The sequence below is a fragment of the Coffea arabica genome, chromosome 1e (assembly GCF_036785885.1).
Source record: "Coffea arabica cultivar ET-39 chromosome 1e, Coffea Arabica ET-39 HiFi, whole genome shotgun sequence".
NCBI lineage: Eukaryota > Viridiplantae > Streptophyta > Magnoliopsida > Gentianales > Rubiaceae > Coffea > Coffea arabica.
Genome location: NC_092311.1, coordinates 7121767 through 7148319, shown reverse-complemented (window position 1 = coordinate 7148319; position 26553 = coordinate 7121767). Strand labels below are relative to the sequence as shown.

Below are 26553 nucleotides of genomic sequence, written 5' to 3'. Positions count from 1 at the left end.
AATTTAACTGATGTTTTCTTTATGATGGTGGCTGAATTGACTCTTTTTCAAAACATGAAAGTTGTAGATCTTTGAGTTATCTTTCTAATACTTCAAGAATCATCCAATTTGGAGCTCTATGGATTGAGAAATGATCAAAATACCCTCGACTGGTCAATCCCCTATTTCAGCTTTCAATAACAGAAATGACCGACTGTGTTTCAACTTTTTGACAAGGAAAACTCATGAAATGGATTTTGATGTCTCATAATAAATGTAGAGCTATATGTTAGTTTCAAAAGGACTCAAGAATCATCTCAATCCAATGCTTGTAGCTCAAGATATAGCCAAAATACCAACAAGTGTCAAAACTATCAAACTTTTCCTCTTTTATTCTTGATTGCATTTCCTCTTTTGAGTATTTGGCACTTCATATTTTCTTTAAATCACTTCAAATCATCAAAAATCATCTAATTATATTTTCAATTCACACCATTTGATGATTGAATCATTAAACCTACAAAAATATGAAGTTTCAATATTTTAATCCATAGAAATGCAATTTTTGACACTTAAACCATAAAATGCTAACTTCACTAGAAACATAAATTCATTAGCTATAAAAGTGAATAAAACATACCAAAACTAGATAATAAAACACATTTAAATCACTCAAAATATGCACTTATCACATTTGATCCCAACAAAACTATTTCAAATTAAATAGATAACCTAGGCTTGGTTTCCTTGTTCTAACAAAAAATGATGACTATAATGATAATTTGAAGAAGTAATTTGCAACAAATTCATCAATGTGCACTTTGTGGATTTAAGGCACGTTTTTCTTAAGCTTTAATCCGCAACAAAATTATCTACTAAAAGGGAAAAAAATTCTTAAAAATCAGGTAGAAAAAATCTCTCGGAACTTCATTGATTAAACAATTTTAATAGAGACTAGAATTTTTCTTGTGCCTTAGTATGGTCTTTTTTTATTTATTACGAATTTATACAAATATAAATAATTTAAAATACAAAATTAACAACAATCCTACATGTTCACCTATATTAATTTTAAAAAATTATTAATGTATTCTAAATATTCAATTATTTATTAATTTTTAAAAATTTGTTTACAGACTTTTACTATAATATGATACTAGCTATACATCAAATCATGTACCCCATATCAAGAACTTGGTAGCTATTATTTTTTTACAAATATTCTTTTAAATAATTTAAATTTTTATAATAATCATAAATCTAGAACTGTATATTCATATTTACTTAAGTAGTAAAAATTCAGCAACATGATCAACTTTCTAAGAAAAAAATCTATCACAACTTCATTGATTAAACAATTTTAATAGAGATTTGCCTTCCTAGGAACATGATCAACTTTCTACTATTCTCCAACCTCTAACCCACGAGTAACTTTGTGCAATTAAATCTGAAGTTTATTCTCTTAAGTTGATTGACTGAAGTATCGGTCACATGCAAGGACTACTAGACCTTCCAAGAATCAACCGCTTTTTAACACTAGGAAAAATTAAACAAACAGAGACGCAAAGATAAAAGATACTTTTCCACCAAAAATAAAATGGAAAAGAAAGAAAAAAATCAGCCACTTTTTTATCGTTTTACAAACACTATGTTGTTTTGTATGTAATAGGGACCAAAGGAATGGTTACTTTCAAATTATTGACGTAATTGGTGGTCTAAATTGGACTAGCAAATTAAGAATTAAATCATGGAAGTGTCTTATTATGCATCACAATTAGGGCTGTTAACAAATCAAAACAAAGTTTGATTATAATAAGGGATAATTTCAGAAACCTCCCTTGAGGTTTCTAACTATTTCAGGAAGCTCCCCTCTATTTTAAAAAATTACACTTACCTCCCCTATGATTAGCATTTCAGTAACAATATAGACCCAGTATGCTAAATTTGTCCTAAAAAATCCTAAAATACCCCTTTGTTACTTAGAAGGAGAAAAAAACTCACTAATAAATTTCTTACATGTTGCAACTATTGTAAATGACCTAACCACCAGTCTAATAAACTCAATAAACCACTTCAACTTAATCCCCATATTCTCACAATTTTGACAACCTACTAATTCCCTTCCCTCCCCTCCCCCCCTTTTCAAAACTTTCCATGCAAATCAACTATGACAATTAAAGTTTGCATTCAACATAATCTTTAGTCTCATTTTTTTTTGCCTAAATTCAGTGTTTGAATTGACCAATGTCACTATCCAAATTCAATTTAAATGGGTGCAACCATGTTGATTATAAAATAATCCAACCCACCAAGAATACTAATACGGAGCAACCAAAAGTAACACTAGAGACCATATCCCATGTCTTTAGGCAAATCTAATTGCAGTTTTTATATCCCAAAATTCTTTTTTACACAATTGGCATAATAACGTAACCTTCCTCAATCCATGTTCTCTTTTTAGCTATTATTTTTATTTTCTTGTCTGTATCACTGCTATCCTTTTCACCTTCATTTAGTTTGACAACAAATTTGATTTGGTAACTTGTCATTTGACAATTTCAATTCAATAATACTTACAAAAAAAGGGAAACAAAAAAAGGGAGAGAGGATCTATTTCCATAATAATGAGGATTTGAGATGTATTAAATGGTTATGTAGATGGCAATTTACTGAAAAATAGTGGATTATGAGGTGTAGAAGAACGAAGGTAGGAAAGAAAGTCAGAGAGAGAGAATAAAAGTTTATTTTATGTGATAACCGTTGCTTTAGAATGAAAGACTAGTTATAGTTGTAGGGATTTTTTTTGTAGAAATTATTTATAAGTGAAAGATATTATAGTCAATTTACTACATGAAGGGAGGTTAGTGTAATTATTCAAATCTGACGAGAGGTGAGTGAAATTGTTAGAAACCTCAGGAGAGGTTTCTGAAATTATCCCTTATAATAAATAGATTGAAAAGTTTGATTTTTGTAACAGAATAAATATAAGAAAGCTTAACATATTTGAGTCCGGCTCAAACTTGAGTTCAAACATAGGCGTGTACGTTAAAGGATATGGGGTCAATAAAAATTTTAGGTCGCAAAATTTTTAAACAAGCTCAAACAAGCTTTGAACAAAACATGAAATACTCGGCCATTTTCTACCTACACAAACTGGGACAAAGTTGAACTTTTATAATATATCCTAATATCTGACTGACTTTTGCTCGTGTTGAGTTATAAAGACATGGATGGATCAACAAATTATCTGCCAATTTCCTTTGTGGTGAGACATGGATCAACCCTATTTGGCAATTTCCTTTAACCAAAAATATATCTCTACCTCTCAGAAACAATTCAAAACAGCATAAATTGATCTTATACACAAATATTTACCATCAGAAACAATTCTACATGTGCTGCTGATATACTAAAGCTTTGTTCCATAGAGGATTGAGCAGGGCTGCGTGAACGTAGGCCTCCGCTGCAGCAAATTACAACGTTGGCTCTCCCACTTGGGGAGGCCATAGGGAGGCACCCCTCCAAAGTGCAATGGATGTTACCTACCTAACCCATGAGCCTTCTTGATCGCCCATCAACACCGTGCAGGTAATTATGTTTCTAGTTGCCAGAAGCTGAGTATCAATATGCCTTTGTGTGTCCCTCTTTCTCTTAACGCTAGCTTCTGATGCAGGACAAAAGAAGCCAGTCAGTCACCCGTCATTAGTCATCACCATTTCTGTCCATTTGTTATACGTTTAGAATAGAAAGTAGAATCCAAATAGGAAGTATAACCAAAAATGTTAGAGATAGACAAAAGGAATATACTTAACTTCAAACTCCTGTATAAGTGGAATTTTAGCTTCGTTTGTTTAGTTCTCGAATATACTAGAAACTTTGAAAAATGATATTAACTAATTATGTGGAATGGGAAAAACTTCTCTTGAATTGTGAATTTAGTTCAGACTCTTGACAATTTTTTTTTCTTCCTTTCTTATTAGGGGCTTTTGTTTAGGTCATTTTCTTGTGCTTTTTCTGTCGTTTGCCTCTCATTTCAAAATGTCTTACATGTGCTGGAGAGGATGATTGATCTTTCCTTATTTATAAATGCATCTTTTACTAAAAACAAGAAAAAGGGTACACAACACACTAAAAAAATAATAAAAAAAGGCAAACTCGAGCATCGTCCTTTTTCCCTTTCTTCTTTTTTATATGATCACAAGTAATAACATTGGAGGGATCTATACTTATGGATTACAAACATACAATGTTACAACTACTGACCACAAATAATCGAATGAAGACTAAACCAATGACTTCTATCATTTTACTATTTTGAGTTGTTGGCCCTGTTTGGCAATTGAGTTTTTTGCCAAGTTTGTCTGCTACAAGTTTTTTAAAAACTTTAGCTACAATAACCTCAAAAAATTTCTTAAAGTTTTTAAATTATACACTTCAAAATATTCAAAAATTTACACACTTCAAAATTTTTTTTAAAAACTTCTATAATAAGTTACAGTAAAGTTTTAGACAAACACCTAAAAAACTCGCTTGCCAAGCGGGAATAGATAGGGACTTAATGGATTTCTAGTTTCCAATAAATCGCATAATTATGCAAATTGGACAAGCAAATAATGAATTGAATATTCAGGGTTTTGATATAAATTTGGAAAAAGCTCAAATGAAACAATTAGCCCGACTCACCTCCGCTCATTACAAGCACTAATTGCAATCAGTATGTGCTGCGATTCAGTAAGTGTTGTATAAAATTGCTTGTGTATGTACAAAGCCCTAATGGCAATGAATGTGTACAGAGGTTCAATGAATGTGTATAAACCTTGCTTGTGTGCGTACAAAGCTTCAAAACAATTACCAGATAACCGTTGCAACTAGACGCTCGGAGACAGTGAAGGTTTTGAAAAAACGTATTTGGCGAATGAGTTGTTTAAAAAGCGAATTTAGTGGATGTTTGTTTAAGAAATAAATGCCTAGACAAATTAAAAAAAAAAAAACGTGTAATGTAAGTGTGTTTTTTATGGAAATATTGCTTCACTAAATGCACTTTTTACACTTCAGGAAGAGTACTGAAAATTACCATCCTTTGAGAATATTTATAAAAAAGTCCCACTTTTTGGGAATTTATTCAAAAAATTGGAGGTTGTGTCTTTTAGATTACACAAACTATTTTAGGAATTTACTCGAAGATCACAACATGTGTCCTTTAGTTTACATTAGTTACTGCTTTTTCTTGTAAAGATATGATTTGTGATTAAGTGTATATAGAGATGGAAATGGGTCGAGTAAAATCCAACACCCATGGGTATTCGACCTAGTGGTTAATCCAAGTCGTTATTCGACCCAATGGTTAATCTGATTGTACAACTAACTGATTATCCATTAGGATTTGATCTTGATGAGAAGTTACCAACGGATAACCCGATAGGGTTTGTTAAAAGGATCCAAAAAATCCTATACCAAATCTCTATTCCCTCATATGTATATATATATATATATATATATATATATATATATATATATATATATATATATTAGTGTAAGTGGGATATCTCGAACTTGAAATTTGTATATAAATGTTGCAATTTTATAATCCGATAACAAGTTTCGTAATTTTATAACCCAATTAGATACAACTCTAACCTAACACAAATGAAGACAATTATGATTAAAAACAGAAGAATATTAATTTAACCCTTAATTAAATGTTTGATTTTTTTCATTCAAGTTTGATGGCTTTACCTAAATTTAAAACTCAATTTAATTTGTTAATTTAACATGCTGCATGCATTGGTTTTAGTTTTATAAAGGTTAATTTTCATTTTTCAAACTATTGAATTTAGTGGGCAGAGGGTACTAGAAGGTTAATCCAACCAACAAGTGAGAGGGTTTGGTAATAGGAATTAAAACTCGGTTTGATAATATACTTAGATGTGTAGGTTAGGGTTTGGAAAGAAAGATTTTCGAGAGTACTTGACCCACTGTCATCCCTACTGTATACCTTCAATGACAAAATAATAAATTATTCCCATAAAAACACATGTTTGATACTGTTGAAAATTGTGAGGATTGTATAAGGGCTATGTGCACACAAGCCCTTGTGAGCAAAATTATGACTGCCACTCCCGCTTGAGGAGACCATGGACTGGCGCTGCTTTGAGGTCACCAACCTAAGCCATCCTCATATTGCCCATTGACTCCATTCAGATACGTTTATTTTGCCCATACAGAGCTTTTTATAAGCACTTTGAACGGCCTTAAACCTGTTTGTTAGTTGTGGTATGACTTATGAGATATGCCGGTAGAGTTGTCAATTGGGTTTTCTGAGTTAGATTTTGTTAGATTTTGATAAGTTCAAACTTAACTCATCCAAAAAAATAGGCTAAAGTAATAGATTTCAAGCTTTGGACTGACCTTTTGGGCACATACTCAACTCACAAAAGTATTAGGGTTTTCGACCTATTAGCTCACAATTATCACATAATTTTGTCTACACACCGATAAAAATATCACATTATATAATGTGATACAATTATCACATTATATCTTATTACTTTGACACATATATATATTACAAACTATACTTATATGATTCTTAATTATATACTTTATTATATATAATTATTTGGAATGAGCATTAATTGGGGCTAAATTTAATGAAGTCAAAACTTGGCTAACATTTAAATTGGGCCTCATATAGAAGCCCAATCTCTTCCCAGCCCATTAGACACATAAGCTCAGCCAAAATATTTCATATTGATCTCCCCCATTTACAATCCCACGTGCCTGTCTATTCACAGCACTATATCATAGTTATTGGTAAGTGACTTTCAAAGGACCTTAAAACCTACTAATTTTAGGGAGATTCTAATTTCCTTTTTGGATTTTGTGCCTTCAAGCTAAATCCACCATTAGATGGTGCAATAAGTACTCTTCACCGCTGGATACTAATAAGTTTAAAAATGGTAAATTTAAACCAATATCATCATTGAGGGATACTATTGAGAGAATAGTACGCAAAAAGAGACAAAAGAATTTTCACTAAATATAACATCATGATGATGATAATGACCATGACGACGATGACCACGATGACAATAGTAATAATGACAATCATAATAATTAATAATAGTAACAATAATAATAATCACAATAATAATGATGATAAATTGATAAAATAAGTTTCCAAAAAGCTCAATAAATGAATTGACAAATATGGCACTGCACATATTGCCTCGGTTCTTATAGTAGTTAAAATTTTCGCCTAAAATCAGGTCATATAATCTTTTTTTTAAAATTTTTTATAAGAGATTTAAGAAACGAGAACAGGAATATAGAAATTTAAATCGAGGATCTCTAGTTTATCTGTCCTAACCGTTAAACCATAATATATATACACTAGTTTCTATGTCCCAAATCGAGTTAGGTATCTGTCCCCTTAATCACTTTTAGACTACTTACGTAACACTATTTCCTAGTTATTATTTTCCATCATTTTGTTGCCAAATTTCCTATTTCACCATAATAAAGAAATCTATTTTCCTCTTTCTTTTTTTTTTCCCATCTTCAGCTGTACATTATTGTGATGCACGTGAATATAACTTCCATGCCTATAAAACATGCATTAGGGGTAGGAGCGGTCATCAGACCGACCGCTCTTGAACGGTCTTCTCACAAGACTGAATTGTGAGGCGAGGAATATTCCACGTCAGGAAACCTTCAACAGGCCCCAAAAACGGCGTCGTTCCAATAAAAAAAATTGTTTAGCCAAAACGGGAACATGATGGACCAAACGGAAGAGTTTCAATTTTGAAAATCAAGTTGAAAATTTGAATCAGCCGTACAAAACAAAACTAAGGGAAGAGAGGATGCGTCCTGCTGAAGGTAGAGCTGATAAGTCAATTGAGTAGCTCGAAAGCTCGTTAGAACTCGACTCGTTAAGGCTCGAGCTCGGCTCGTTAATTTTGGTTAACGAGTCGAGTTCGAGCTCGAAACATGCTCGTTTAGCTAACGAGCCGAGTGCTCGGCTCGTTTGATACTCGAGTAGCTCGTTAGAGCTCGTTAATGAATGGCATATTTGTTATTTTAAAAATCAAAATTATAAAAATTAAAAATTATAGATTTTTATTAAGGTTAATTTGCACGAGCTCGAGTTCGAGCTACATGTACATTTAACGAGTCGAGTTCGAACACATTTTAAAGCTCGTTTTCCTAACGAACTCGAGTCGAGCTCGGCTCGAATTAAACTCGAATCGAGCTCGGCAGCCAAATACTCGACTCGATTCGATTAACAGCTCTAGTTGAAGGTAGCAATTGACAGAAAAGTGGGTGGAGAGAGCTGGGGTATGGTGTTGAGTGAATAAGGAAGAAAGCTAACAGAAAAGTGGAGAGTCGCACAAAACAAAACTGAGGAAGAGGAGGCGAATGCAGATCCAACTTGACCATCAATATCATACCTTTTTGCAGACATACGGTCTTTCATGGCATTCTACAACAAAAACAAAAGAAAAATAAGACCATAGGCAGGCACGAACGCAGAGAAGATTTAACAACTAGAGATGGGTAGGGGCCGCGCGAACGCAGGCCCCCACTGCCACAAATTATGACGTTGGCTCTCCCACTTGGGGAGACCATAGGCAGGCACCCCTCCCAAGTGCAATGGAGGCCGCCAACCTAAGCCATGAGCCTTTTTGATCGCCCATCGCCCCGTCCAGGTAAGTATGTTTTACGTCGTCAAACCATAGCATTTTATAAGAGACCTCCAGCCGCCTTGCCTCTTTGTTTCTTCGATGTGGGAACTTGGGAACGAGCATGTTTGATTATAGCTCTGTTGTCTTTGCCTACTGGGATTCAGTTTTATGGGGTGTTTCCCATTCAAATTGCGAGATCTTCTTCTATAGTAAAAGGACTCCAACCTGCAATAAAATAAGCAAATGAATAAATAAATAATATTGCAATTTGATATGGTGGATTTTTTTTTTATCTTTTTTAGTTTTGTAGCCATTTTTTAATAAGTAAATATGGTATTTCTATTTTTTGTCGCCAGAAGTTCTTTTTGTAGTTGCCCTGATAATGCGATTATTATTGCTAGCTGAGTTGGATGAATTTGCTTGGACATTGTAGAAATTAAATTTTTTGTGTTGTAATAGGTTCGTAGAATTGAGAGGAAACAATCAACCAAAGTTATCTTTGGAGAGAGATTAAACAATTCGTAATAATGTAAACATCTAAAATAATATAAAATCGAAGACCCTATTAGACTCTCTAAGAAAAATATTCCAAGAAGCAGGGGCATATTTAACGTGGGGGCACGGGCTCCCACTACCTCCCTCAAATTCCTATAATACTTATACAATTTTGATGTAATTTTAAGTGTGCCTCCAGAGTTTTCTTAGAAAAGATGTGAAAGAATTACGTAATTTTTTAAATTAGTTCATAAACTAAAATTCTAAAAAGATACGTGGGGCACAATTAAACAAATTGTGCCCCACGTATGGTGTTGAGTGAATAAGGAAGAAAGCTAACAGAAAAGTGGAGAGTCGCACAAAACAAAACTGAGGAAGAGGAGGCGAATGCAGATCCAACTTGACCATCAATATCATACCTTTTTGCAGACATACGGTCTTTCATGGCATTCTACAACAAAAACAAAAGAAAAATAAGACCATAGGCAGGCACGAACGCAGAGAAGATTTAACAACTAGAGATGGGTAGGGGCCGCGCGAACGCAGGCCCCCACTGCCACAAATTATGACGTTGGCTCTCCCACTTGGGGAGACCATAGGCAGGCACCCCTCCCAAGTGCAATGGAGGCCGCCAACCTAAGCCATGAGCCTTTTTGATCGCCCATCGCCCCGTCCAGGTAAGTATGTTTTACGTCGTCAAACCATAGCATTTTATAAGAGACCTCCAGCCGCCTTGCCTCTTTGTTTCTTCGATGTGGGAACTTGGGAACGAGCATGTTTGATTATAGCTCTGTTGTCTTTGCCTACTGGGATTCAGTTTTATGGGGTGTTTCCCATTCAAATTGCGAGATCTTCTTCTATAGTAAAAGGACTCCAACCTGCAATAAAATAAGCAAATGAATAAATAAATAATATTGCAATTTGATATGGTGGATTTTTTTTTTATCTTTTTTAGTTTTGTAGCCATTTTTTAATAAGTAAATATGGTATTTCTATTTTTTGTCGCCAGAAGTTCTTTTTGTAGTTGCCCTGATAATGCGATTATTATTGCTAGCTGAGTTGGATGAATTTGCTTGGACATTGTAGAAATTAAATTTTTTGTGTTGTAATAGGTTCGTAGAATTGAGAGGAAACAATCAACCAAAGTTATCTTTGGAGAGAGATTAAACAATTCGTAATAATGTAAACATCTAAAATAATATAAAATCGAAGACCCTATTAGACTCTCTAAGAAAAATATTCCAAGAAGCAGGGGCATATTTAACGTGGGGGCACGGGCTCCCACTACCTCCCTCAAATTCCTATAATACTTATACAATTTTGATGTAATTTTAAGTGTGCCTCCAGAGTTTTCTTAGAAAAGATGTGAAAGAATTACGTAATTTTTTAAATTAGTTCATAAACTAAAATTCTAAAAAGATACGTGGGGCACAATTAAACAAATTGTGCCCCACGTATGGTGTTGAGTGAATAAGGAAGAAAGCTAACAGAAAAGTGGAGAGTCGCACAAAACAAAACTGAGGAAGAGGAGGCGAATGCAGATCCAACTTGACCATCAATATCATACCTTTTTGCAGACATACGGTCTTTCATGGCATTCTACAACAAAAACAAAAGAAAAATAAGACCATAGGCAGGCACGAACGCAGAGAAGATTTAACAACTAGAGATGGGTAGGGGCCGCGCGAACGCAGGCCCCCACTGCCACAAATTATGACGTTGGCTCTCCCACTTGGGGAGACCATAGGCAGGCACCCCTCCCAAGTGCAATGGAGGCCGCCAACCTAAGCCATGAGCCTTTTTGATCGCCCATCGCCCCGTCCAGGTAAGTATGTTTTACGTCGTCAAACCATAGCATTTTATAAGAGACCTCCAGCCGCCTTGCCTCTTTGTTTCTTCGATGTGGGAACTTGGGAACGAGCATGTTTGATTATAGCTCTGTTGTCTTTGCCTACTGGGATTCAGTTTTATGGGGTGTTTCCCATTCAAATTGCGAGATCTTCTTCTATAGTAAAAGGACTCCAACCTGCAATAAAATAAGCAAATGAATAAATAAATAATATTGCAATTTGATATGGTGGATTTTTTTTTTATCTTTTTTAGTTTTGTAGCCATTTTTTAATAAGTAAATATGGTATTTCTATTTTTTGTCGCCAGAAGTTCTTTTTGTAGTTGCCCCGATAATGCGATTATTATTGCTAGCTGAGTTGGATGAATTTGCTTGGACATTGTAGAAATTAAATTTTTTGTGTTGTAATAGGTTCGTAGAATTGAGAGGAAACAATCAACCAAAGTTATCTTTGGAGAGAGATTAAACAATTCGTAATAATGTAAACATCTAAAATAATATAAAATCGAAGACCCTATTAGACTCTCTAAGAAAAATATTCCAAGAAGCAGGGGCATATTTAACGTGGGGGCACGGGCTCCCACTACCTCCCTCAAATTCCTATAATACTTATACAATTTTGATGTAATTTTAAGTGTGCCTCCAGAGTTTTCTTAGAAAAGATGTGAAAGAATTACGTAATTTTTTAAATTAGTTCATAAACTAAAATTCTAAAAAGATACGTGGGGCACAAATTTCATTTAAAATAAGATAAAAAAAGTCTTTTTATTTCAACTAGCAAATACCAATCATATCATTCACTTTCTTTGGGTCTCACTCCCCAATTTCCCTTCCCTCCACTGGTCCCCCATTTTTCCTCCACAACCGAGAGCCATTCTTACTTCTACAACTAAGTTAGTTATCAAAATATAAAAACTCGCAGTGAGCAATTGTAAATAGTTTAGTTTGTTTTTGAAATAAAATTATTATTACATTAATAATTTTGCATTTGTCTTTTTATGTTTTTCATGGAATATATGCATCATTTGTACTTGTTGGTGAATTTTTTTTTTTTTTTGCTTAAAAAACTGGAAAAACAATAGATAAAAAATTTGACTGTTGCTTTTGCCCCCACTAAGAATTTTTTCTGGTTCCAGCACTACCAAGAAGTGTTGTATATGTAGCCTACTAGACTCAGATTTTATTTGATAACTTAATTAATTCAGATCTTAACATGTTTAGACGTATTTGATAGTAAAAAATAGAACAAATCTTAATTAATTAAGTGGATCTGAGCTATGTAAGTAAAACTTACTCCAAAAATTAAGTGATAAACTATTCATTTATCATTTAATGCAAAATGTGCTCAAATGTTAGAATTTTAGTATTTACAATTCAATAAATTAATTGATTTAGATTTCAAGTATTAGAGTTCAAATTTCAGATTTCAATTTTATCAAACGCACCTTAGTAAATAAATTAAACTACGCATTAAATAGTAACCAATATACCAATTCCTAAAATAAGAAAACTACTAAAAACAGTTGATCTCAAAACAAAACTATTACAAATTAAATAGATACTTCTTGACTTGGTTTCCTTGTTCTCAAAAATCAAGAGCTATAATGATATTTTGAAAAAGTAATTTGCAACAAATTCAGTAATGTGTACTTTGCGGATTTAGGGAAAGTTTTTCTTAAGTTTTGGTTCACAACAAAATTTTCTACTAGAATGAAAAAATTAAAGAAAAATCAAGAAGAAAAAGTGTCTCTCGGAACTTCAGTGGTTAAACAATAATAATAGGGATTTGCCTTCCTTGGAACATGATCAACTTTATGTCATTCTCCAACCTTTAATCCACAAGTAACTCTGTGCAATTAAATTTGAAGTTAATTCTGTCAAAGTTGATGGACTGAAATACCAGCCACATGCAAGGACTACTAGTCTCCAAGAATCAACCTTTTTTTAACACCAGGTAAAGTTAAACAAATAGAGATGCAAAGATGAAAGGCACTGGTATTTTTAGGGAGTTTTTGTAGTAACCTGGTGCCTTTTATTTTAATGAAATTTCAATATCTTTCGGAGAAAAAAAAAAGATGAAACATACTATTCCACCAAAAATAAAATGGAAAGGAAAGAAAAAATCAACCACTTTGGAAAAATCCAATAACTTAAGTGTCGTTTTACAAATGACTATATTGTTCTGTACAGAATAGGGACTAAAGGAATGGCTAATTTTCAATTACTAATGTAATTGATGGTCCAAATTGGAATAGAAAATTAAAAATTAAAACATGAAAATGTGCTACTACGCATCACAACTAGAGTTGTTAACATATCAAAACATGCAAGGACTACTAGAACTTCCAAGAATCAACCGCTTTTTAACACTAGGAAAACTTAAACAAATAGAGATGCAAAGATAAAAGATACTTTTCCACCAAAAATAAAATGGAAAAGAAAGAAAAAATCAACCACTTTTTTTATCATTTTACAAACACTTTGTTGTTCTGTACTAAATAGGGGCCAAAGGAATGGACACTTTCCAATTATTGACGTAATTGGTGGTTTAAATTGGACTAGCAAATTAAGAATTAAAACATGGAAGTGCCTTGTTATGCATCATAATTAGGGCTGTTAACAAATCAAAACAAAGATTGATTATAATAAATAGATTGAAAGGTTTGATTTTGTAACAGAATAAATATGCAAAAGCTCAACATATTTGAGTCCGGCTCAAACTTGAGTTCAAACATAGGCGTGTATGTTAAAGGATATGAGGTCAAAACAAAATTTTAGGTGGTAAAATTTTCAAACAAGCTTTGAACAAAACATGAAATACTCGGCCATTCTCTACCTACACAAACTGGGACAAAGTTGAACTTTTATAAGTTATCCTAATATCAGACTGACTTTTACTCGTGTTGAGTTACAAAGACGAGGATGGATCAACAAATTATTTGCCAATTTCCTTTGTTATGAGACATGGATCAACCCTATTTGGCAATTTCCTTTAACCAAAAATATATCTCTACCTCTCAGAAACAATTCAAAAGAGCATCAATTGATCTTATACACCAATAGTTTCCACCAGACACATATTCTAGATGTGCTGCTGATATACTAAAGATTTGTTTCATGGAGGATTGGGCAGGGGCCGCTTGAACACAGGCCTCCGCTGCAACAAATTACGACGTTGCCTCTCCCACTTGGGGAGGCCATGGGGAGGCACCCCTCCAAAGTGCAATGGATGTCACCTACCTAAGCCATGAGCCTTCTTCATCGCCCATCAACCCCGTGCAGGCAAGTATGCTTCTAGTTGCCCGAAGCTGAGTATCTATATGCCTTTGTGTCCCCCTCTTTCTCTCAACGCTTCTGATGCGGGAAAAAAGAAGCCAGTAAGTAACCCGTCATTAGTCATCACCATTTCTGTCCATTTGTTATACGTTTAGAATACAAAGTAGAATCCGAATAGGAAGTATAACCAAAAATGTTTGAGATAGAAAAAGGAATATACTAAACTTCAAACTCCTGTATAAGTGAAATTTTAGCTTCTTTCTTTTTTTTCAAGTTCTCGAATAAACTAGAAACTTTGAAAAACGATATTAACTAATTGTGTGGAATGGGAAAAACTTCTCTTGAATTGTCAATTTAGTTCAGACTCTTGACAACTTATTTTCTTCTTTTCTTATTTGGGGCTTTTGTTTAGGTCATTATCTTGTGCTTTTTCTGTCGTTTGCCTCTCATTTAAAAATTTCTTACGTGTGCTGGAGAGGATGATTGATCTTTCCTTATTTATTGGGTATTATCCATATTAAATGCATTTTTTATTAAAAACAAGAAAAAGGGTACACAGCACACTAAAAATTTTTTTTTTTTAAAAAAAGGGCAAATTCGAGCATTGTCCTTTTTTCCTTTCTTCTTTTTGATATGATCACAAGTAATAACATTGGAGGGATCTACACTTATGGATTACAAATATACAACGTTACAACTACCAACCACAAATAATGGAATGAAGACTAAACCAACGACTTCTATCATTTTACTGTTTTAAGTTGTTTTCTGCGGAATAGATAGGGACTTAATGGATTTCTACTTTCCAATAATTCGCATAATTATCAAAATTTGACTAGCAAATAATGAATTGAATATTCAGGGTTTTGATATGAATTTGGACAAAGCTCAAACGAAACAGTTAGCCCGACTCAACTCCGCTCATTACAAGTACTAATTCCAATCAGTATGTGTTGCGATTCAGTAAGTGCTGTATAAAATTGCTTTGTGTATGTACAAAGCCCTAATGGCAATGAATGTGTACAAAACTTGCTTGTGTGCGTACAAAGCTTCAAATCAATTACCAGATAACCATTGCAACTAGACGCTCACAGATAGTGAAAAGTTTTGAAAAAACAGAAAAACATATTTGGCGAATAAGTTGTTTAAAAAACGAACTTAGTGGATGTGTGTCTAACAAATAAATGCCTAGACAAATTAAAAAAAAAAAAGACGTAATGCAAGTGTGCATTTTATGGAAATATTGCTTCACTGAATGCACTTTTTACACTTCAGGAAGAGTACTGAAAAATACCACCCGTTGAGAATATTTTTTAAAAAGTCCCACTTTTTGGGAATTTATTCAAAAAATTAGAGGCTGTGTCTTTTAGATTACACGAACTTTTTAAGGAATTTACTCGAAGATCACAACATGTGTCCTTTAGTTTACATTAGTTACCTGCTTTTTCTTGTAAAGATATGATTTATATCTACCTGTATGTAGAGATGGCAATGGGTTGGTTAAAATCGAACATCCATTGGTATTCGACCCATTGGTTAATCCAAGCCATTATTCAACCCGATGGTTAATCTAATTGTACAACTAATTGATTATCCATTAGGATTTGGTCTTGATGAGAAGTTACTAATGAGTAACCTGATAGGGTTTGTTAAAAGGATCCTAAAAATTCGGTACCAGATCCCTATTACCTCATATACATATATATATATATATATGTATATATTAGTGCAAGTGGGATCTTTTGAATATGTATAGGTTGCAATTTTACAATTTGATTACACATCTCGTAATTTTATAACCCAATTAGATACAACTCTAACCTAACACAAATGAAATATGATTAAAAACAGAAGAATATTGATTTGCCCCTCATTAAATGTTGGATTTTTTTCATACAAGTTTGATGGCTTTACCTAAATTTAAAACTCAATATAATCTGTTAATTTAACATGATGTATGCATTGATTTTAGTTTTATAAAGGTTAATTTTCCTTTTTAGAACTATTGAGTTTAGTGGATAGAGGGTATTGGATAGGTAATCCAACCAACAAGTAAGAGGGTTTGGTAATAGGAATTAAAACTCGGTTTGGTAATATACTTAGATATGCAAGGAGAGTTTGAAAAGAAAGATTTTCGAGAGTACTTGACTCGCTGTCATCCCTACTTTATACCTTCAATGACAAAATAATAAGTTATTCCCATAAAAACACATGCTTGATACTGTTGAAAATCATGAGGATTGTGCAAGGGTTATGTGCACACAGGCCCTTGCGAGCAAAATTATGACTATGGCACTCCCGTTTGAGGAGACCATGACTAGGAATGACAATTGGGGTAGGTGCCCGCAGGGGCTAATGGGGCGGGGAGGGGGGGAATTTTTCCCCCCGTTAAGAAACGAAGCGGGGGACCTAAGCTATTTAGGGGAAAAAGAAAAAAAAAACCCTTGGTATGGGTGCCTGTATCTCAGTCTCCTTTCCCTGACATTGGTAGTACGTACTTTCAATTAATCTTTACTTGCTTGGAAGTAGTTCAAAGCTTTCTTGAGATCCATCTCTCTGCGTCTTACGGCCAAAAATCACTCCGTCTCAGAGGGAGAGTATACCCCTGCCCCACCACCCGTTAGAATATATATATGTATGTATATATATATATATAATTTTATTTAATTAGTTGCAAACTTATAATAGTGATATTATGAGTTATAAATATATATAATGCATTTTAGTATATGTAATGTAATTGATATTATCAATTATACTAATAATTATACATGTCTACTAATAGAAATTATTAATTACTTATACTAAATTTATGAATACATTTATAATAAATTCCTAATTACACTTAATGCAATAACACATTTTTTCTCAAAAAAATACAATAATGACTTAGTGATTGTATTTATTTCAAAAGTGAAATCGTGACTATTTTAGTTATATCTATTTTATCATGTTAGATTGTATTCAAATAATTTTTATTTGATTGTTTTTATGAGTTTCAATTGTGAAATTACAATGCATAATGATTTGGTAATATATTGATATTTTTAGTACCTAATTATTTACTAAAATTTGACTACAATGAATTTAAATGCCAAATTTTCATTAACTCCGCGGGAGCACCCGCAGGGGAAGCGGGGCGGGGCCGGAGGAGCGGGGGACGAGGGAGGGGTTCCCCACCCTAAACCCGCCCCGTTGCAATTCCTACCATGGACTAGTACTAATTTGTGGTCACAACCTAAGCCATCTTCATAATCGCCCATTGACTCCATTCAGATAAGTATATTTTGCGCAGACATAGCTTTTTATAAGCACTTTGAATTGCCTTAAACCTATTTGTTAGTTGTGGTATGACTTATGTGGTATGCCGGTAAAGTTGTCAACTAGGTTTTTTGAGTTAGATTTTGTTAGGTTTTGACAAGTTCAAACTTAACTTATCCAAAAAAAAAAGCTAAAGTAATAAATTTCGGGCTTCGGACTTACCTTGTGGGGCACATACTCAGCTCACAAAAACATTAGGATTTTCGACCTATTAGCTCACAATTATCACGTAATTGTGTCTACATACCGATATAAATATCACATTATATCTTATTACTTTGATATATATATATATATATTACAAACTATACTAATATGATTATTAATTATATACTCTATTACATAAAATTATTTTGACTGAGCGTTAATTGGGGCTAAATTTAATGAAGTCAAAACTTGGCTCACATTTAAGTTGAGCCTCATATATAAGCCCAATCTCTACCTGACCCTGATACGGAATCTACCCAGCAATGAAGTAGTTCAAGTTGTTTGGACCGAGTTTGTGATCATCAGGTTGTTGATCATCAAGTCAAGTGTCGTTTCCTTTAGTTGTTAGCTTGGCTTAGCTTTACAATTGTTAGTGTCGTTATTTTGTTAGCAAATTTCCGATTAATCCGTGATTAGTTTGGGGATTAGTGAGTCATTAGTTGATGGAAATAAATGGCTTAAGGCCATGTTAACCATAGTAAGCCATATTAAGGCCATGTTGGCCAAATTTTAAGAGTCCATTCTTAGTAGTTAATATTTAGTTAATTGAGTTCTAGTTTGATTAGGAGTTGAGTCGTATAAAATGCTATAAATATGCCTTAGTTTTTAACGTTTTTCACAAGTGAATAATATTGAGAAAATTTTCAGATTTTTTTCTTGTGAGAAAAAGCTCTCTTGGCTTGTAAAAGTCGCTCTTGAACATCTTAGAGTTGACTTAAGTTGTTTCGTCGATATATCAATTAAGTAATCAACTTAATTTGTCGCATTGTTCTACGTGTTAATCTTTCTTGAGTGGTCCAAGATAGATTAAAACATCTATCCCCAAACATTATACTTTAATCTAGATTCAGGGCTTGTGATTCACGTTCTCGGTTCGTTTTGATGTACTAAGAATCGTATCAAGCCCATTAAACACATAAGGTCAGCCGAAATTTTTCAGATTGATCTTTACCACCCTACATTCCTGTCTATTCACAGCACTATATCATAGTTATTGGTAATTGACTCTCAAAGGACCTTAAAACCTACTAATTTTAGGGAGATTCTAATTTCCTTTTTGGATTTTGTGCCTTCAAGCTAAATCCACCATTACATGGTGCAATAAGTACTCTTCACCTTTAGATACTAATATGTTTAAAAATGGTAAATTTAAACCAATATCATTATTGAGGGATATTATTGAGAGAATAGTACGTAAAGAGACAAAAGAATTTTCACTAAATATAACATCATGATGACAACGATGACGACGACGACGATGATGACCACGATGACAATAGTAATAATGACAATAATAATAATTAATAATAGTAACAATAATAATAATCACAACAATAATGATAATAAATTGATAAAATAAGTTTCCAAAAAGCTCAATAAATGAATTGACAAATATGGCACTGCACAAATTGCCTCGGTTCTTATAGTAGTTAAAATTTTCGCCTAAAATCAGGTCATATAATCTTTTTTTAAAATTTTTTATAAGAGATTTAAGAAACGAGGACAGAAATATAAAAATTTAAATCAAGGATCTCTAGTTTATCTGTCCTAACCATTAAACCATAATATATACACACTAGTTTCTATGTCCCAAATCGAGTTAGGTATCTGTCCTCTTTATCACTTTTAGACTACTTACGTAATACTATTTCCTAGTTATTATTTTCCATCATTTTGTTGCCAAATTTCCTATTTCACCATGATAAAAAAATCTATTTTCCTCTTTCTTTTTTTTTTTGCCCATCTTCAGCTGCACATTACTGTGATGCACGTGAATATGACTTCCATGCCTATAAAACATAATGCAGATCCAACTTGACCATCAATATCATACCTTTTTGCAGACATACGGTCTTTCATGGCATTCTACAACAAAAACAATGGTTTCAGACTTTCATGGCTGTGGAACCAAAGAGGAATAAGACCAAAACCCAGGGAAGATTTAACAACTAGAGATGGGCAGGGGCCGCGCGAACGCAGGCCCCCACTGCCACAAATTATGACGTTGGCTCTCCCACTTGGGGAGACCATAGGCAGGCACCCCTCCCAAGTGCAATGGAGGTCACTGTCAGGATTTAACCTGATAATTTCTCAGAAGAAGAAATAATAAGAGGGAAATAGGAAGGGAAGAACATGAATTGAGAGAAAATGAGGGAAGTAAGGGAAATCTTATTGAGAATATTTCTGTAATGAATCTTGTCTGCCAAGCCTTTCCTATACTTGGCTATTTATAGAAATTTCCTACACCTCCATGCAACGTGACTGAAGCTGACAACTAACCATGCAACTAACTATAACAAACTGCAACAGAATTCCCAACTAACTTCTTAAGTGCAACGACACCGTATGTGCCAGAAGTCTGAGCTGCCTTCAAAACGACTCCGCATTCCCCAAAGCTACGTCGCTTTACCTAGTGTTCCTGACAATACCCTTCCCTTTAGCGCATTCTTGTCCTCAAGGATGGAATTCTGGAAACTGGTTCTTGATGAAGCCGAGATCCTCCCAGGTGGCTTCCTCGAACCCCAGGTTAATCCACTTGATCAGAACCTGTGACACAGGTAATTGATTTCGCAGAATAGCCCTTCGTTTGAGAACCATTTCCGGAGCAACCTGAATTTGATCATCAGGACCAACCAGTGGTAGTGCAGGCATGACCTCCTGAGAACCTCCTACCTTCTTTTTAAGCATCGAAATGTGGAACACTGGATGAATTCGGGATCCCTGTGGCAATTCCAGTCGGTAAGCTACTTCCCCAATGCGAGCAATGACAGGGAAGGGACCATAGTACTTGGAGGCAAGTTTCAAGGAACGCCTCACTTCTACTGACTGCTGTCGATAAGGTTGAAGCTTCAGGTAGACCATATCACCAACCTCCAGAGCTCGTTCACTCCTCTTTCTATCCGCAAAATACTTCATGCGTTGCTGCGCCTGCGTCAAATTCTGGCGAAGAATCTGTAAGACAGCCTGCCTATCCCTGACAAGGTCACTAGCTGCAGGGACAATGGTATCAGAAATGAAGCCCAAGGGTAGATGATTAGGCTTATAACCATAAAGGGCCTCAAAGGGGGTCGTTTGAAGGCTAGTGTGGTAATTTGTGTTGTACCACCACTCAGCCAAAGGTAGCCAGGATTTCCACTTCTGAGGCCTGTCACTAGTCATACATCTCAGATATGTTTCCAAACACTGGTTGACACGCTCACTCTGACCATCTGTTTGTGGATGGTAAGCTGAGCTGAAGTTCAATCGAGTACCAACTAGTCGAAATAATTCCTGCCAGAAAAGGCTGGTAAAAAGCTTGTCTCGGTCTGAAACTATAACCTCTGGTAGCCCATGCAATCTGAAGACGTGTGTGAGGAACAGTTTGGCAACCTCTACTGCTGAGAAAGGGTGTTTAAGAGGAATGAAATGGGACAATTTTGTCAACCTGTCTACCACCACCAGTATAGTGTCGGTACCTTCAGAGAGAGGTAAACTCTCTATGAAATCCATACTAATCTGAGACCACGCTTGGTTAGGCACTGGTAGGGGCTGCAACAACCCAGGATAGGGAACATTCTCATGTTTGTTCCTTTGGCAAACATCGCACTGTTTGACAAAGTCAGCTACATCCTTCCGCATCCGAGGCCAATAGAAAACTGCACCTAGCCTCTTAAAACATCCCAACTGTCCAGAATGACCCCCTACTGCAGAACAGTGTAGCTGTTGAATGACTTGATGCCTCAGATCACCATGACTCCCCACATAAATCTTTTTCCTGAACCTCAGAACTCCATCTGCGTACTCATAATCAGTAACCGAAGTGGGGTCGACCAGTAATTGGGCAATTCTGTCCTGACATGCTGAGTCACCTTCATAACTTTCAGATACATCTGTCAGCCATTGGGGTTTGACACAAGTGATGGCGCAAATTTCACCTGAAGAGTCTTCCTCTGGAAACCCCTTCCTAGACAATGCATCAGCAGCTTTGTTTTCAGCCCCTTTTTTGTACTGAATTTCGTAATCCAAGCCTAGGAGCTTTGTCAAACACTTGTGCTGTAATGGAGTGTTCAACCTTTGCTCTAGCAGAAACCTCAGACTCTGATGGTCAGTCTTAATAACAAAGTGGTACCCCAGCAAGTAATGTTTCCATTTCGTCACTGCCATCACAACTGCTAGCAGCTCCTTTTCGTATATGGACAGTCCTAAATTCTTAGGACTTAAAGCCTTACTGAGATATGCTATAGGCTGTCCCTCCTGCATTAACACGGCACCAATGCCTCGACTACAGGCATCAGTCTCTACTACGAACGGTTTAGTAAAATCAGGCATCCTGAGCACAGGAGTAGTGCTCATGATATCCTTAAGGTTCTGGAAAGCTTCAGCAGCTGATTCAGTCCAACAAAAAGAGTCTTTCCTCAACAACTCAGTCAAAGGCTTGCAGATTTGCCCATAGCCTTGTACAAACCTCCTGTAATAACCTGTAAGGCCTAAAAAACCTCTCAAGGCTTTCACAGTTGCAGGTACTGGCCATGCTCTAATGCACTCCACCTTCGCAGCATCCATCTCAACCCCATTGTAGGATATGACATGGCCCAAGTATTCCACTCTCAGCTGAGCAAACATACACTTAGACATCTTGGCATACAGCTGGTGAGATTTCAAAATTCTTAACACGGTTCTCAAATGGTTAGCATGGGATTGTAAATCCGGGCTATAGACTAGTATATCATCAAAGAAGACAAGGATAAATTTTCTAAGATATGGCTGAAAAATTTCATTCATGAGAGCTTGGAAAGATGCAGGCGCATTAGTCAGGCCAAAGGGCATCACTAGGAATTCATAGTGGCCTTGGTGTGTTTGGAAAGCTGTTTTATGAATGTCACAGGCTTTGACTCTGATTTGGTGATATCCTGACCTGAGGTCGATTTTACTGAAAAACTTGGAGCCAAACAATTCATCTAAGAGCTCCTCAATGTTTGGAATGGGATATCTGTCTTTAATGGTAAGGTCATTTAGGTACCTATAGTCTACACAGAAACGCCAGGTGCCTTCCTTCTTCTTGACCAGTAAGACAGGGGAAGAGAATGGACTGGTACTAGGCTTAATGATGCCAGTTTGAAGCATGTTTGAGACTTGGTTTTCGATCTCTGTTTTCTGGGAATGTGGGTACCTATAGGGTCTGAGTTTAAAAGGCTGGGCATCTGGTTTCAGTGGGATGGTGTGGTCATGTGCTCGTTCTGGTGGTAACTGTGTAGGCTCAACAAACACATCTGAGAACTCATGCAATAATTCAGAAATCTCACTGGGAAGTGGACTTACGCCATTCAAGTTACCTCCCTCAGACACAGAGCAGACGGTTGGCCTGGTCCTGTGCTTCTGCTGCATGAATTTCCTTACTGCTTTACCTCTGATAAGCTTCATTGAAGGTTGCTCAGCTACCCCTTCCAATACCATCTCGCCCCCTTCTTCTGATAGCTTGATCAACAGCTGTTGGAAATCAAAAGTGATAGGGCTGTACTGCACCATCCAATCCACTCCAAGTATGAGATCCCACGTTCCCAGTCCCATGACTATCAAAGGAAAATTAAAGTTGTACCCCTGGATACTCCAGGTTACATGTGGACAGAACAATTCACTGGAAATAGTGGTTCCATCAGCAATGGTTGCCTTTAACGGTGTCATACTAGCTGTCCTTAGCTCCATGGTCTCCAGTAAAGCTGCATTCAGAAAACTGTTAGTGCTACCAGTATCCACCAGAATAGATACCGTTTGTCCCTTCAACACCCCTTGCAATTTGAGGGTTTTTCTCTTGATAGAGGCTGTTAATGCATGTAGAGATATATCCACGGATTGCCCTGGATGGCCAGTCTGCTCATCCTGCTCCCCAATGGCATCCAAAAATTCAGTTTCCTCATCCTCTTCTAGAATGAAATTTAAGTGTCTGTATTTGCACTGGTGACCTGGGCTGAATCTCTCCCCACACTTGAAGCACAGGTGATTGTTTTTCCTGCGTAAGATCTCCTGAGGGGAGATCTTCCTATGTTCCTGGTTTGTACTCTCTGGAGTCCACTTCCTTTGGCCAACTTGTTCTGAAATTTTCCCCCCTGGTTTGGTTACAACGGTAGCACTGTGGGACTTGGAGCTTTCCCCAGGCTCCCAAGTCCTAAAGTTTCTGGTATTCCTCCCATTGAATGCCAATAACTGTTCCTGCCATTCTGCAATCTCGAAGGCCTCAAGTAAGGTAGCAGGTTTCAACATTTTAACCATAGGCTTGATCTCTTCCTTAATACCGCTGATGAAGCTGGAAACAAAGTAGGATTCAGATAGGTGAGGATCTCTGATTAACATCAAGGAACTCAGTTCCTCAAATTTCTCTTGGTAGTCCTTGACACTAGTGGTTTGGTGAAGCTTGTTGAATTCCTCCACTTCGTCTCTCCTCTCTCTGTCTCCAAATCTCCTGTTGACTAGTTGACAGAATCCTTCCCAAGAGGTTCGTCCCTTGCTCCTTTTAATTCCTTGAAACCATATTTCGGCTTTCCCTACCAAATACATCTCCACTACTTCCAATTTCTGATCCTCAGGAAGTTGATGAACCAGAAAATACTTCTCACATTTCCTGATCCATTCCTGAGGTCTGTCCCCTTCAAAAAAAGGAAGTTCTACTTTAGGTAAGCTTGGGATCGTAACCTTACGCTCCTTGCCTGCTGCTGACTGATCTCCCCAGTCTCTGCATCTGGCATGTGGATTGGTCAGTAGAGGATTCTTCTCTGGGGGAGGCGAATCACCAGTTGCTGTTGTTCTGTCTCTGTTGAGAGCCTGCAGAAATGAAGTCAACTTCGTCTCCATTCCTGCCATTAACGCGTCAATTTTCTTGTCGAGCTCGTCCATTTTGGTATCTACGTGCGTTCGAGCGTCTTGTAACTCCGTTTGCAGGGAATCTACTTGAATCTGAACCCTAGTCTCAAGTTTCCGGAGCTGTTCATCTAGATTCTTGAGTCTGGTACCGTCTGCCATTTGAATTTGCAGTTAAGTTGCACCGAGGATTGAAGGCTCTGATTACCACTTGTCAGGATTTAACCTGATAATTTCTCAGAAGAAGAAATAATAAGAGGGAAATAGGAAGGGAAGAACATGAATTGAGAGAAAATGAGGGAAGTAAGGGAAATCTTATTGAGAATATTTCTGTAATGAATCTTGTCTGCCAAGCCTTTCCTATACTTGGCTATTTATAGAAATTTCCTACACCTCCATGCAACGTGACTGAAGCTGACAACTAACCATGCAACTAACTATAACAAACTGCAACAGAATTCCCAACTAACTTCTTAAGTGCAACGACACCGTATGTGCCAGAAGTCTGAGCTGCCTTCAAAACGACTCCGCATTCCCCAAAGCTACGTCGCTTTACCTAGTGTTCCTGACAGTCACCAACCTAAGCCATGAGCCTTCTTGATCGCTCATAGACCCCGTCCAGGTAAGTATGTTTTACGTCGTCAAACCATAGCATTTTATAAGTGTCCTCCAGCCGCCTTGCCTCTTTGTTTCTTCGATGTGGGAACTTGGGAACAAGCATGTTTGATTATAGCTCCGTTGTCTTTGCCTACTGGGATTCAGTTTTATGGTGTGTTTCCCATTCAAATTGCGAGATCTTCTTCTATAGTAAAAAGACTCCAACCTGCAATAAAATAAGCAAATGAATAAATAAATAATATTGCAATTTGATATGGTGGATTTTTTTTTTCTCTTTTTTAGTTTTGTAGCCATTTTTTAATAAGTAAATATGGTATTTCTATTTTTTGTCGCCAGAAGTTCTTTTTGTAGTTGCCCTGATAATGAGATTATTATTGCTAGCTGAGTTGGATGAATTTGCTTGGACATTGTAGAAATAAATTTTTGGTGTTGTAATAGGTTCGTAGAATTGGGAGGAAACAATCAACCAAAGTTATCTTTGGAGAGAGATTAAACAATTCGTAATAATGTAAACATCTAAAATAATATAAAATCGAAAACCCTATTAGACTCTAAGAAAAATATTCCAAGTGGTGTATATGTAGCCTACTAGACTCAGATTCTGTTTGATAACTTAATTTATCATTTAAACTTAATTAATTCAGATCTTAATATGTTTAGACGTATTTGATAATAAAAAATAGAACAAATCTTAAATAATTAAGTGGATGTGAGCTATGTAAGTGAAACTTATTCCAAAAATTAAGTGATAAACTATTCATTTATCATTTAATGCAAATGTGTTCAAATATTAGAATTTTAGTATTTACAATTCAATAAATTAATAGATTCATATTTCAAGTATTAGAGTTCAAATTTCAGATTTTAATTTTATCAAACGCACCTTAGTAAATAAATTAAACTACACATTAAATAGTAATCACCAATTCCTAAAATAAGAAAACTACTAAAAACAGTTGATTTCAACAAAACTATTACAAATTAAATAGATACTTCTTGACTTGGTTTCCTTGTTCTCAAAAATCAACAGCTATAATGATATTTTGAAAAAGTAATTTGAAACAAATTCAGCAATGTGTACTTTGCGGATTTAGGGCAAGTTTTTCTTAAGCTTTGGTCCACAACAAAATTTTCTACTAGAATGAAAAAATTAAAGAAAAATCAAGAAAAAAAGTGTCTCTCGGAACTTCATTGATTAATAGGGTGTTTGCCTTCATAGGAACATGATCAATTTTTTGTTATTCTCCAACCTCCAATCCACAAGTAACTTTGTGCAATTAAATTTGAAGTTAA

The 26553-nt window shown here is 35.5% G+C and overlaps 1 long non-coding RNA gene, 5 other non-coding genes and 1 pseudogene across 6 annotated transcripts; all 7 read right to left on the bottom strand.

Annotated features, from left to right (window-relative positions):
• Positions 1-3414: 3414 nt before the first annotated feature.
• Positions 3415-3575, bottom strand: LOC113687333 (U1 spliceosomal RNA). The gene has a single exon (XR_003447740.1). It is a non-coding gene; the product is annotated as a U1 spliceosomal RNA (small nuclear RNA).
• Positions 3576-8535: 4960 nt separating this feature from the next.
• LOC113687300 (U1 spliceosomal RNA) lies at positions 8536-8695 on the bottom strand. Its single transcript, XR_003447736.1, has one exon. It is a non-coding gene; the product is annotated as a U1 spliceosomal RNA (small nuclear RNA).
• A 988-nt stretch (positions 8696-9683) lies between these two features.
• LOC140021720 (U1 spliceosomal RNA) lies at positions 9684-9843 on the bottom strand. Its single transcript, XR_011825666.1, has one exon. It is a non-coding gene; the product is annotated as a U1 spliceosomal RNA (small nuclear RNA).
• Positions 9844-10831: 988 nt separating this feature from the next.
• On the bottom strand, positions 10832-10991 carry LOC113687294 (U1 spliceosomal RNA). The gene has a single exon (XR_003447735.1). It is a non-coding gene; the product is annotated as a U1 spliceosomal RNA (small nuclear RNA).
• Positions 10992-14136: 3145 nt separating this feature from the next.
• LOC113687370 (U1 spliceosomal RNA) lies at positions 14137-14297 on the bottom strand. The gene has a single exon (XR_003447747.1). It is a non-coding gene; the product is annotated as a U1 spliceosomal RNA (small nuclear RNA).
• Positions 14298-19770: 5473 nt separating this feature from the next.
• On the bottom strand, positions 19771-19902 carry LOC113687376 (U1 spliceosomal RNA; annotated as a pseudogene).
• LOC140008483 (uncharacterized) lies at positions 19771-25257 on the bottom strand. The gene is made up of 2 exons (XR_011815848.1): positions 25219-25257; positions 19771-19876 (listed from the first exon to the last, which is right to left on the bottom strand). It is a non-coding gene; the product is annotated as an uncharacterized lncRNA (long non-coding RNA).
• Between the last annotated feature and the right edge of the window lie 1296 nt (positions 25258-26553).